Here is a 14,258-nt window from a genome sequence, read left to right on the forward strand (position 1 = left end):
TGCAGGCTTTTTTCACAACTGCTACCGAACATGCAGTCTTCTCAAATAATCTTCCAATTCTTTATTATACACATAACCCACAAATACTATTTATACTGATTCTAGGAGTTAAGAACTCAGGGTCCTAATGCTAGAGAGCTCATGTTATATCAGTCTACACCCCACCATCGCTCCTTTCTAGAGAAACTGCCAGGATCACAGTCATTACTGAGGCAAGCAGCCCAGGCCACAGCTATGTGGACCAAGAGATGGCATCAGTACCCTTAAGATTTCTAGTAAAAGAGCTTTAACCAGTAGGAATGATAGTTACTACAGAACTATCCTATTCCTTTCCTTCTTGGTCGGTACACAGATCACCAATTAGGTTGTGGGGACAAAAAGGAAAAACAGGAACAGGAGTACATGAGGAAAGAAGCCAAAATGGAAATGTTGTGCCATGTTGTGTCAAGAAGTAGAATATGGATTGACCAAACACAGGTAGTACAGACACATCCTGGAGTTACAATAGATCGGGAACAATCTTCCTGGTCCTGAGTTAGGTCCTATCTCTGTAAGGTCTGACCAGACTACACCTCCTTCTCATTCTGAAAAACCCCTGGAATTCTTCCCAATTTGCTACATGTCTGACATTGTTTCATTTCTTCATACAACCTTAAGCTTTCCATTTATTAAGGTAACTTAACAAGTTTCCATTTTTGTAATCAGACATTTACATGGGCCCCAAAACAAAACGACTCAAAGTGTTCCTTTTCTCTTTACTATAACACAATCTAGCTCTCCCGTTTGATAGCCTACATATAACCTCACAAATTTACGGGCTACTTTGCCAATATTTGCAATCAGTGAAAGAAAGGAAATGGCTAACAAAGCCTAGCTCCCTTGGATCGCCTTTTAATTGCCCTTGTTGCATTTTTTCTGCTGTCACATGCAGACCACAATTTATTTTCACATAGATGTAGAAGATTTAGCTACAGTGAGTTGAGAATGAAAACCTGGAATCCTATGGGAACTTCAGTAGTCTCTCCATCTTCTGTGGCACTGACAGATTCCCCATGTGACTTCTGAGTTGATTTCAAGGCTCAAGGGTCAATTTTTACATTGGCAAAATCTGATTCTTCCAATCCCTATAGAATAAAATTGGCTCCCAAAGCTATTTCAGCACTGGGAAAAGGTCAGGTTATATAAAAAATTAATGAGCGAGAACCCACAAAGCTCCTGTACCTTCTCAACTAATTACTCTTCCCTCCCCCCAAAAAGTCACCACTCATCTGTTTAGCAGCCAGTTATTTTCAATCACAGGTATTTGGAAATGGGGGTGGAGTTAGGAGGATATGTTGGTTGACTCAACGACTTGGTTAGAATAATATGAGCAGTTAGTGACCTGGGATACTAAACACCCTATAATGGACATAAATGGACAGAAAAGTTCCATACAATAATGAATCATTCTATCAAAATGCTAATAGCACTTCCCTTGAGAAGCACTGAGCCCTCTCCAAAAAGCAGGAAAGAAAGGCAAATTGAAGAGAGGATGGCAATAAGAGAACAAACAATGCACTCCATCAGAAGTGAAGCAGTCAAGTAAAGGCTAAGGATCAATCTCAGACCCTACTGATCTCCTTCCCCTCACCTCCCTCCAACAATACTACTCATGGCACACTCCCTACTCTCATTCCCTCTACCACACAGAACAATCTTGGGCTCAGATTTAAATTATATCTTTTTAAAAACTGTATTTCCACATCTTTTCATTTGTTCTAATTATGATAGTTTCTGAGCAACTAATACTTATAATAGTAATAGATAATACAAACTGAAAATTCTTCCACGTTGCTAAAGGGCTTAATTACTAAATTTGTGTTGTAATATGTCTGTTGAAAATTTGCTTTAGAGACTAATTCTTCAGGGCATAACTCCCTAGTGGTTAAGCTTATGAATTGCTTTCATCTTAATGAAATATTTTGTTGAGCCATAGTGGGGCTTGGCAGAAAGAAAGGTGAAAATTCTCTTGCCACCTCTCCCAGACTCTTTGTTAAGCTCTAAGTAGTATCAAAAGAGACGTCCTGCACAAACAAGCTTCACCACTGAGGGTCAGGCCGTGGAGAGACCAAATGGAGAGAAACAGCTCAGAAACCTTGGATTAAAGGGCAAATATTTTAGAGGCAGTATACTCGATTATGTCAGAGAGACAGGCCCATGGCACTTTCTGTAAGAGAGAGATTTAACAGCAAGGTGAAAGTTCAGCAAGATACACTCACAGACTGAAGAGCTCATCAAAATAGAAAAGTCCAAAATGCAGTTGCTTTAAATGAGGTGAGGTCTTGTTATAACAAGAGCACACTATCACTAAAAATAAGAGTTTCCAACAAATAGGGTCCTTACAGACTAAAGTTCTATGACCAGTAGAAATTCCTGGGATTATGGACATATTCTGTGTCTGCACTGTCCAGTATGGTATCAGCTACACGTGGCTATGGAGCATTTGAAATGTGGCTAGTGCAAATGAAGGACTGAATTTCTAATTTAATTTTAACTTAAATAAAAGCAGATATATGTGGCTAGTGGCTAATGTATTGAACAAGGCAGGAAAAGGCTTAGACCATGATCTGGGAAAATGATCTAAGAGGTTATCACAAGAAGAAAAAAATCTTACCTATCTTCTGATCACTTGGAAAAATACTTTCTCAGCATCCTCCCTGCCACATAGACACATTTGTAAGATTTCACAACATCAGAAACCAAAAGAGCAGTGCTTTTCAAATTTTAGCATCCATCAGAATCACTTGGAGGTCTTTATTTGTTATAAATTTTGTGGTGTGTCTAACAATTACACAGACCAGAAACACAGCAAGGCTGAACTCAAACCTGCCAGGACAGTCTACATCTAATTCCTGCAGTGACCCTGTCTTACAGTCAAAATGAGGCTTTCTATTAGAATAATGTAATTGTTTCAGGTCTAGGTGAGGGTTACTGCCACTTTCACCATTTCAATAAAGAGTTCTAAAAGTATCAAAATAACACATGTTATATTAAAACCTTTTGTTTATCACTCAAAAGGCATATGTTTAAAGATTAACCCTTTCCATATTCCAAAGAAGAAACAGAAATAAAAAGGTTCTAGAATAAAAATGTTCCTCCAAACATTCTGTGGTCTTTATTGTATTACCTGCAAAATCTGTTCTAGGATCAGCAGCCATTTGGGAGGATGGATTTCTTTTGGGGGTTACTTTTTATTTAAATTCAAGTTAGTTAACATACAGTGTACTATTGGTCTCAGGAATAAAATATGGTGATTCAGGAGAGCCTGGGTGGCTCAGTTGGTTAAGTATCTGCCTTCAGCCCAGGTCATTATCTCAGGGTCCTGGGATTTGAGCCCCACATCGGGCTCCCTGTTCAGTGGGGAGCCTGCTTCTCCGTCTCCCTCTGCTGCTCCCCCTGCTTGTACTCTCTCGTGCTCTGTCAAGTGAACAAATAAAATCTTAAAAAAATAAAATAAAATAAAATATAGTGATTTGTCACTTACATGTAACACCTAGGGCTCATAAGTGCCCTCCTTAATGCCCATCACCCATTTATCCCATCCTCCTACCACCTCCCCTCCAGCAACCCTCAGTTCGTTCTCTAGTTAAGAGTCTTTTACGATTTGTTTCCCTCTGTTTTTTTATCTTACTTTTCCTTCCCTTCCCCTATGCTCATCTGTTTTCTTAAAGTCCACATAAGTGAAATCATATGGTATGTCTTTCTCTGACTTACTTTGCTTGGCATAATACACTCTAGTTCAATCCACGTTGTTGCAAAAGGCACTATTTCATTCTTTTGATGGCTGAGTAACAGACCATTGTACATATATACCACATCTTCATCCATTCATCAGTCAATGGACATTTGGGCTTCTTCCATAATTTGGCTGTTATTGATAGAGCTGCTACAAACATTGGGGTGCATATGCCCCGAATCAGCATTTTTGTATCCTTTGGATAAATACTTAGTAGTGCAATTGCTGGGTCATAGGGTAGTTCTATTTTTAATTTTTTGAGGAACCTCCATACTGTTTTCCACAGTAGCTGCACCAGTTTGCATTCCCACCAAAGGTGCAAAAGGGGTCCCCTTTCTTCACATCCTCACAGACATCTGCTGTTTCCTGAGTTATTAATTTTACCCATTCTGGCAGGTGTGAGGTGATATCATGGTTTTGATTTGTATTTCCTTTGAGGGTTACTTCTTTATGTTCTTTGGTCTACTGATACGTGAGTCATTTTAACATTAAGAGACCACCCCATCAAAAACAATTCCTTAGATGTGGAATATAAAACAGCCATAAAAAGAATGAAATCTCGCCATTCATGACAACACGGATTGACCTAGTAGGTATGTTAAGAAAAATAGGTCAGACTGAGAAAGACAAATACCCTATGATTTCACTCATACGTGGAATCTAAAAAACAAAACAAATGAATAAACAAACCAGAACCAGACCTATAAATACAGAGAACTGCCAGAGGGGAGGGAAATGTGAGGATGGGCATAAATGGGTGAAGGAGAGAGAGAGGTACAGGCTTCCAGTTATGGAATAAGTTACAGGAATAAAAGGCACAGCATAAGGAATATAGTCAATAACATAGTAATAGCATTGTATGGTAACAGATGGTAGCTACATTTGTGGTGAGCATAGCAGAACATATAAAGAAGTTGAATCAATATGTTGTACACCTGAAACTAACATAACATTTTGTGTCAACTATACTTAAACTTTTTAAAAAAGCAATTTCCTTCACTTTTCTTCTCAATAACCTTCTTTCTGCCTCCTTCACTCCCCCCTTCTTAACTTTCCAAAAGAAAGCCTTCATTCAGAATATATTGGTGCAATGAATAGGGCATGAAGCTTTCAAAAAAAATCAGAATCTGGTACTGTTCATTATTTTTCCTACCACTAATCATTCACACTTTTTCAAACTCCCAATATTCCTCAGTTAATACTTGCACAAGAGTGATCCTTGGGTCCTGGAAATTTGGGGAGACAGACATTGTTTCTTAACATTTATAGAGCCCCCACATAGTCATATAGTACTATGTACATCACTTCCTTAGGTACTGAGTTATTAATTGTGTGTCTTGTTTGCAGGTAGGGAAACTAGCAAAATGAGGCTAAATGGTTAAAATACAATCCCAGAAAAACTCAGAGCAAAATTCAATCCCTTCAGCAGTATTACTTCAGCAGTGGTTCTCAACCAAGCAATTTCCTGCCCTCAGGGGACACTTGGTGATGTCTAGAGACATTTTTTTTAGGTGGGGAGTGCTACTGGAATCTAGTGGGTAGAAGCCAAGGACCCTGCCAAACAGGCTACCATGCGCAGGATGGCTCCCACCACAAACAATTGCCTGGTTCAGAATGTCAACAGTGCCAGGGATGAGAACCCCTGCTCCTCTGGCAATTCTAGCATGACTTTCTTTGGCCCCCTAATCAATAAAGAATGGCTCCCTCTACAGTTTGATCCTTGCACTGTTTTTACACAGAAACATGCCAATCAAGTGCTATTGCTGGCATTCTATGTTTTTTAGTTACCTTAAAAATGCAAGATATATGGGAGTCACAGAGGAAAATGAGGACAGCTAGCAAAGACTGGCTTCTTTCCTTTAACGAGAAAACCTAGCAACGACCAGGTCCCTGCACTAGCAACCTCCAGGCCCTGAGCTATGGTCTGTATCTGGCTGCTCACCTGGACTCTTCAGTTGTTGACGAGCTTTGCAGCTGCCTTTTCTCTGCTTTGCTTATCTCTAAGCATGTGCATCACTCCAGAACAGTAGTGATGTATGCTTATGGGAATCTCCAGAGATCTACAGCCCCTAATTGTCTATTTTGTTCAGTAAATTGTACTCATTGCTGAGCCATGTGAGGCACTGAAGGCCATCAGCCTTTCTGGGTGCCCTCTGTGTGAGCCTGGGTAATGGGACATTATCTGCCAAGGGCTCCACAGTATCCAACTGAGATGCTTAAAACAACCCTCCATCCACTTTTTCAGCTAAGTACCATTTTTTTTTTTAACCTCCTCTCTTTCCTAACCATCCTTAGCTCTGCTTAGATCCTTATTAATTATAATTTTCTCTTCAAGGAGTCTGATTTTAGTTTAAGCTCTTAAAGCCAGGAAGCTCAGAAAGGTTATGATGTCCTTTCAACCCATCCTTCCTGGACCTCTACTTGTACTCTGAGAAGTGCATTCCAAATAGTAAATTTCTCCCTCTGGTCTCAAAAGTCTTCAGCACAAATGAAAATCCAAAGCCAGCTTTGATTATAATCCTCCCAATGCCCACATTCATTATACTAGGGACTGCAAATAGAGAGGAGTGAATGGACATGTAGTGTCCAGTGACACTGGATAAAATAAAATGGAACAGGCAGAACCATGTGTTTGCTACTGCTATTATCCATCAAAGTGGGAATCGTCAACTCTAATAAGTTGTTTCCTTCCTGGAAAAAAATTTAAATGATTAATGAAGGAAAAGTTAAGCAAAGTAAGCCATGGAAGAGGAGGATGCTGGGAGAGGGGAATATATGCCAACAGAGCTAATGGTAGGATATGGCTACAAGAAAAAGGCAAACAGGCCTGATTCCCTTCTCTACTACACATGCCAGGAGAGTCAACCAACTCCTCCCATATAAATCATACCCAAACTCACTGAAAATTCCTCTGTTGAGATATCTCCACATACAGTTTCCATCCCATCACTTTGAAGAATTTTCTCTTCATAACTGTTGATTTGTATGGTGTCTATAAATTGAATCAATAAAGGCTTTGGGAAACTTTCAAAGACAGAGCACTTCACTGCACTGACTCAAATAGGCTAGTGAGACAAGAGCCTCTAGGATTTAGTAAAACCAGAAAAACAACAGCAGAGAATGCCTTTGACTTACCCTGGAGTAAAGGGTGTGAGAGCCTTCAAACGCACTTACATCTTCATGACCCATCAGCTCTGCTGCTTTTCACCACTCACTCACTTCTGCATGTTGGGCCACCACTGAGCGATCGCCAACTGCCAAAGAGAAAAAATGAACGCATTAGGCCAGAAGACCCATGACTTCAAGTCCAGACCCCCCACTCAAGTGAATTTGTGAGTAGTCTAAGTGCTTAACACATAGACACAAACACATAATGGCTCAAGCTCAATAAAAGTTTATTTCTGGTTCCCATATACATACTGAACAGGTAAACAGGTTAGTCAGTGGAATGGCCCTCACTGACACAGTGATCCAGGCACCCAGGCTAACCTAAGTTGCACCACTTTTTTTAAAACTTGATTTCCAAGCTTGCCCTAGAAATCTTCTCCATTCCAGCCAGCCAGAAGTGGAAAACAGCATGGAAGCTCACATGGGTATTCTGTGTGTTTTTTTCCTGGATGTAGATTGCAACACTCTTCTACTTCCACTCATATTTTGGTGGCTAGAATCAGTAACACAGCCACACCTAAGACCATGCGCTGCTGGGTACCTAGTAGTTATTATCTATCATACAAGGCTGGCTCCAGCCCAACCAAGAAGACAATATTGTATTTGGTACAACATTATGGATAAAACACTAGAACAATAACCTTGACTTAGTTACTTAACAAGGGAATCTTGGTTCCCTGATTTTTTATCTGTAAAATACCTCTTCCCTCACAGGGTCAATGTGAAACTCCAAATGAAACAACGCAGCACTTCTCAGACTTTAATGTGCACACATAGCACCCAGGCATCTTGATGAAATGCATTCCAATTCAGTAGGTTCTGAGTGAAACCTGAGAATCTGCATTTCTCACAAGCTCCCAAATGATACCAATGCTGTACTCTAACCACACATTAAGTAAAAAGGAAAGAGAATTATTTTTGTAAACCAGAAATTTGCAGATATAAAGAATTATCTTGGTGCCAAATCTGATTATAATTCCCAACTAGCCAGCACTTTTAGGAAATGCTTAGTCTAGGTACCATATAAAATTTCATATAGTCACAGATTTTTAAAAATGGAAAGAATTTAAGTGGTCACTATTCTCTTATTTCCCAGACAAGGAAATAAACTCAGAGATGTCAATAATGCCCCCAAAATCTCACAATAAATTAGTGTACTATGAATAGAATGCCAAAATTTTGACTTTTTTTTTTTTGTTATTATATAAACTCAATTGATAGCCTTCTGAAAAAGGGTAATTTTCTTCTGCTAAAGCAAGAACAAATACTACTCTGGCCCATACCCAAAAAGGTACCAGAAGGTAGCATTCACCAGTTTGGGTCACTATGGTACCAAATGTAGGCAAGGTGACACAGAAAAGACATCAGGAGATTTTTAAGCAGATGTTCTTCATAATGTAGTGATCGCCACCAAAGTTATGTTTCACATGTCTAAAATAGGACTTGAACACAAATTAACTTCTGTACATGCTCTGGCAAAACCAAAAATATTTTCAATATATAAAAACTCTGAGTCACTACTATTTGGGGGACAATTAGAAAAAGAATTTGGGGTTGCAAATAGAAAAGAGAAATAAAATAATTAACCAAGAAGCAGCAGTTTCTATGGTAAATCCTGAGGACAAAGAAAGGAACCTCAAGATTTTTTTTTATCCCTGACACATATGCTATTTTTGCATCCCCGAGATCATGCTGAGTCCTAGGAGCTTACAGTAAAAAACAGTGCAATGAAGGACCTCAGAAGTGAAAAATAGGAGTCAACCCCCCAAGTCACAAGTCAGAAAAGCACTATCTGGAAATCAAATCAGACTGGGGGAGAAAGGAGGTTCTTACAATGCATGTCATCTTCAATGAAGGAACATGAATAAGAAAGTGTTTTGGTGAAATCACAAGGGAGCACTTCCTGGGCAAGCAATGATAAGTGGAAATCAATACTTGCACATCCATTATTAATTTAAAATGAATAAAATACTATTAGCATCTTCATTTAGTAAGCAATTTTAAACATTTTAATAAAGGTAAAATGTTCTAAGAACTTCCATAGGTTTACTTCTGTACTCTACCCCAACCCTCATGCACTATAGTGTCTTTAGCTCCTCAAAAACTCTCCCATCCTGGCTATTTTCCACAACCTACTTTAGACTCTAGAATTTCTACACTATTTTTGTGCCATGGATTCCACTCCTCTCATCCCACCCCCAATTTTGGCAGTCTGTTGAAGCCAAAGAAACTCCTTCTCAGAATAATGTGTTAAATGGTATAGGATTACAAAAGAAGCCTACTATATTGACATATTCTTTCCACGCAGCGCTCAGAGTTCCATAAACCTAATATAAGAATATCTGATTGGTAAGGGACTCTTCTAGGATGATGAAAGTTCTTTTTCTTCTAGGAAACAGTATGCAAAAAGTTTTAAAAACCCAAAGACGCACATAAAGAATCCTGTGCAGGATCAGTCAATGAAGAACAAGCTGCAAAGAAAAGCCTGACCTTGAATTTCTACCCAAACTCAACATTATTCATGCTGTGGTTTTAAAATGCTACATTAAGGAATTACTCAGAATTTTCTTGGCTCTGGCCCTGTAGACACAGCATATTCTAAGTCCTGATGGCAAGTGGAGAAAGGCAGCATTGGAGAAGGAAAGATGGAAAGGAGTCTGAGCTTGGGTCCTAGTTCTCTAATAAGTTCTCTACCACTACCTAGTTCTGTTAGCTTGGTCAATCACTCAGTTCTGAGTTGAAACTCTGTCTATAAAATGAGAAAGTTGAGTTAAACCACCTATGGGTTTCTTCTAACTCTGGATTATTAGGATTCTAAGACAATACACAATCACTTCTCTAGAAAGAAATACTATCAAGATTTCTTTTTGCCCTAGGCTCACAGTATGAAATTACCTTCTAGATGAGAATTTTTCAGAGGCTTCAGAAATACCTTACAAGAGTCACCCTGCCACAGAATAAGACTTGAAAGAGATTTTAATAGACATCTATCACCTCAGCAATCCCAGTGATCAGGCAAGAAAACAGAGTTTCAGAAAGGCAAAGATTTGAGGTCACATAATGAGGCAATGTTAATGGACTGCTGTAACTACTGTCATCTAGCACCAGCAGGATTTTAGGATTCGGCATTGGTAGTAAAAACCAGCTCATCAGTTCTCCTGGAGACAGAAATAAACCTCAAATAAGCTGAGCCACAGGGAGTGAACTGCACGAGGAAGCAGGTGACTGGAGTAATGACACCCAGAGGCAGCACCCTGTAGCTCAGGCAGGGTCAAAACTCAGGTTCTCATATACACTGTAACTTCACTGGCAACAGCACTCATCTCCTTCTAATACCAACTGGCTATAAATTCCATCTCAAAGAACAGTCAATAACAAAGAAAGAATGGCTATTTCAAAAGAGGGGAATAGATAAATGAACTCTGGCTAACAAGCTTAATAAAACCAAAATTCAAGATTTGAAATAACAATCTTGAAAGGACAGCATTGGCTAAGAAAACCTTAAAATACTTCTTAGTAATTTCCAAGTTTTAGAAGAAACTGATTCAGAATAACTTTGGCCTATGTGGACAGCCGTGCGGTACAGTAACAACAAGCACTGCTTTTAGTAATACCCTTACCACTATCTTCAGAGCATATAATTACTGGATATTGATCAGGTTTAAAAGTCACATGTATATTTCCATAGTCCTGTCCATGTGTAGACTAGCTTTACGTGCAAAGAATCAGAACTATGAAATTGTTGTGAATTTTGATTAAATCAGGATTTCAATCTCATGTTCAATTAACCAACATGTATGCCAAGAGCTTTCAAAACCTATAATGCTTGTCAGTTTACCCTCTGCCTTTTCCCCTATATACAACCAGCAAAGTAATTGTACCCATTCCTCAACCCCACAACACACACTATTTCTACCTAAAATAAGCAATTCTGGCTTTCAGAACCTTTTTTTTTTTTTTTTTTTTTAAAGAGCTGATAGCCTTTCAAAGTCTGGAGGCTACACACCTCTGGTTTGCCAGCTCTGTTTCATCTCCTCCAGGGATTCTAGAGACAGCAGTGCCATCTACTGGTAGGGAGGGCACAACTTATTTCTGGAATCCTGTGGGTGACAAGCCAAAGACCTGAAAGAATGGCAGGCTAGATTGTGTCTTTGTGAGCCTTTCTTTTCTAAAGCACATAACAAACATAACTGATGCTTACAACCTGAGAAACGGAACCTCTGCAGGAGTCTCCACATGAAGGGCAGCTCCTCTGGAAGCCATACGAAGCCCAGCCAGGCTAGCCAATAATGAGCTCTGCCTGGAAATGCCTCCTTAAGGCTCCAAAGGCAAGCAGCAGAACCTCACTGAATTAAACATTTCCTGGCTCTCCTCTTCCCTCAGTGCTTCTGTATCAGATGATCTCACCCATGACCCCACCTGTGGCAATGTTATCCAGCTTTATCCTATAGCATGCGTCTTAGGGAAAGTGCTCACACCCATCTCAACGTGAAGGCTCTTAGATTTATACAATGTGACACAGATCCCACTCAAAGGACACTACTGCTTAGGTATGCAGGTTGTACTCTAATCTCTCTCATTTGCTCTCCATCCTCCCTGTTCCTGACCCAGAGGACAGAAATGCCAGAAAGGAAATGATTTCGTTGTTGCTTTCAAAGCAACACTAGTGGGCTTTCATTGAATAATAAAACCTTGTCTTGTAAGTCACTGATGTACACTACTTCCCTCAAGATGAACTAAGTCAGCTAATCTTTCTCTTTTCCCTTGTATAAAACTATCTTTCTCTACCTTTTTAAAACCCATCTCTCTTCCAAAGGCTAAACATAAACATACCATGACCTTTACATAACTTACATGAAAATGACATTTTTAAGATTTTATTTATTTATTCGACAGAGATAGAGACAGCCAGCGAGAGAGGGAACACAAGCAGGGGGAGTGGGAGAGGAAGAAGCAGGCTCATAGCAGAGGAGCCTGATGTGGGGCTCGATCCCATAACGCCGGGATCACGCCCTGAGCCGAAGGCAGACGCTTAACCGCTATGCCACCCAGGCGCCCCGAAAATGACATTTTTCTAAACATAAAAGCGTGTCTTTTCAAACTATACCACCTACCCCACCTTCAGAATTCCTCCTCTCCATCACATGTCACCTTAAGAAAAAATCATTGGTAAACTGAATTATTCCCACTAATTTACTTAATATTGCAACGTAACAGTCTATAGTCACTTTAATAGGGTAACAGTCTATAGTCACTTTAATAGGGTAATTTGTTACATTCCCAAAAACCTTTGCAGCAACTTTACTTTCATTCACCTCAGAAAACCATCAAAAAGTTGATTTGCTACAGCTGATAAATGTTCCAATACCCATAACAAATTTAAGTGTGCCTTCTTCAATTTATTTTAACTTGCCAAGTAAACTGACTTCTTAACAAGTGTTTTCATAGGCATGAGGTGTGTTTGAAAAATCACATTGTTTCCTGAAGAAACAAAACTTTGTATGTGGGAAGGTAAGAGTAATAAAAGGGCTTTGAAAGAGTATCAGGAGGTCTCCAATGAATCAGGTAGAGAGTCTTCTCCATCTCATACCTGAATAAGTTCTAAATAGATTAGAGTAAAATGCCAGCATATGGTAAAAATCTTTCTAAAGACCGATGAATCATTTATTATCAAGTAAACTAACAGACACATCCAACAAATTCGTGGAAAACTAAAGGGACTTTTAACATTTCATTATAAGATACACAGTATGCCCTTGCTATTACAAGGTCTGGGGAAATGGAGAAGGAAAGTAGATGTCTTGCATAAAACTTCCCTTTTTAAACTATGACTTAAAGGAGACATCCCTCCATCCCCAACACACAAACCGTTTTTGGCATCCAAACGGTCTTTAAGCAAGCACTTTTCAAAGAATTAGGGAATAGGTGTAATTCACACCATGTTTTCCCTTCTCCCTACAGGCCATTAACATGCTCAAAAGAATTACTCTCTTCAGCAGCCCAGAAAGACCTCAGTTTACAGAGATAACCACCATCCCACCCCACCCCCACTCACACCCCTAAACCCCCATCTTCTTGAAGGAGAATCTCAGTGCGATGGTCTGGTCTGCAGTTCACTGCAGGCATTTCCCTCCTCACAATTTACCAGTCATCGGTTTCGCCCTATCTGTAATTTCTTATTGTAGCCTCTCATTTAGACCTGCTCCTATCATTTAGACCAGTGCCCAACCGCTTAAAAAAATTTTTTTCACCTCTTAACGAAAATCTGGATTCCCTTGGCAGGCTAAAAGCGTTCAGTTTCGATGCAACTCTGGGGTGAGAGCTCGCGTGCAGGTCCGGAGAAGCCTTCTACGGGCAACACTTGGGCTCGGTCTACTGGTCGTGCCCCCCCCCCACCTCCTCCCGCACAGCTGCGCTAGGAATTCGGCATCGCTCGCCGCCGGATTAGTTCGAGTCCCGCGGCTTGGCTAGAGTGACACATTTTTTTCCCCTTCCTTCTCACATGTGACAGGTCCCACTGCATTAAAGCCATCCTCTCCCGGGCCCCAAACCAGGTCCGGAGTCCACTGATGGCCCCGCCACACCACACTCACCCTTCACCTGGGGAGGGGGCCGATACCAGCATCCCTCCAAGCGGGAAACAAAGGCAGAGACGAGGCTGCCAGGTGGGCAACTCCCCTCGGGAGGACTCGTCACCGTGGTGGGGATAGACAGGTGCATTTAGAGGGTAGGAAAAGGGAAACCGAGGCACCCAACGGGGTGGCTGAGTGCGAGTCTGCATCCTACCCGAAGCAGAGCTCTCCGGGAGGACCCCAGACTTCCCCCTTCACCCCGCCCAGCCCTGCCCTGCCCACCCGGCTAGTCCGCACCAGCCGCGGTAGGGCCAGAGGGCCGCCCGCGGCCGCGCTTACCTCAGGAGAAGCGCTCCGGCTCCCTCCGACGGCTCCGGAGAAAGCCCCGCCGCTCGCGCACGCGCACCCGCGCTCTCGTGCCTTCGCGCCCCCGCGCGCGCCTCTCCGTCCGGACTCTAGCCCGCCCCAGCCCTGCCCGTCAGAGTCCACGAGAGCCAATCCAGTAACAGGAGAGGCCCGGCGCCGGTCACGTGATCTTGCCAGCCAATCACCAAATTGCCCTCGGCAGCACCCGCTCCGATGTCCCTGGGGGTTCGGTTGCTACCTAGCCGAGCCGGTGCGGAACGGGCACAAAGGGCTGAATTCGTTTTCCAGAGCTGTTTTGCTCAATGAATGAATTAATACGTCAATTGATATTTGAAATTCTAAATATTAATAGCAATCACCCGGGTATCTTGTTAAAA

General features: G+C 41.2%; 1 protein-coding gene across 1 annotated transcript in view; it reads right to left on the reverse strand.

Moving 5' to 3' along the window:
* The window catches only part of TMEM108 (transmembrane protein 108), a 385,548-nt gene extending 371,623 nt beyond the window's left edge, over positions 1-13,925 (reverse strand). The window contains exons 1-2 of the mRNA XM_040636808.1: positions 13,855-13,925; positions 6,911-7,029 (exon numbers count right to left, since the gene is read on the reverse strand). The gene's annotated coding sequence lies outside the window, so the exon portion shown is untranslated. The remainder of the gene's footprint in view (positions 1-6,910; positions 7,030-13,854) is intronic.
* Between the last annotated feature and the right edge of the window lie 333 nt (positions 13,926-14,258).

This window comes from Ursus maritimus, unplaced genomic scaffold (genome assembly GCF_017311325.1).
Source record: "Ursus maritimus isolate PB19 unplaced genomic scaffold, ASM1731132v1 scaffold_20, whole genome shotgun sequence".
NCBI lineage: Eukaryota > Metazoa > Chordata > Mammalia > Carnivora > Ursidae > Ursus > Ursus maritimus.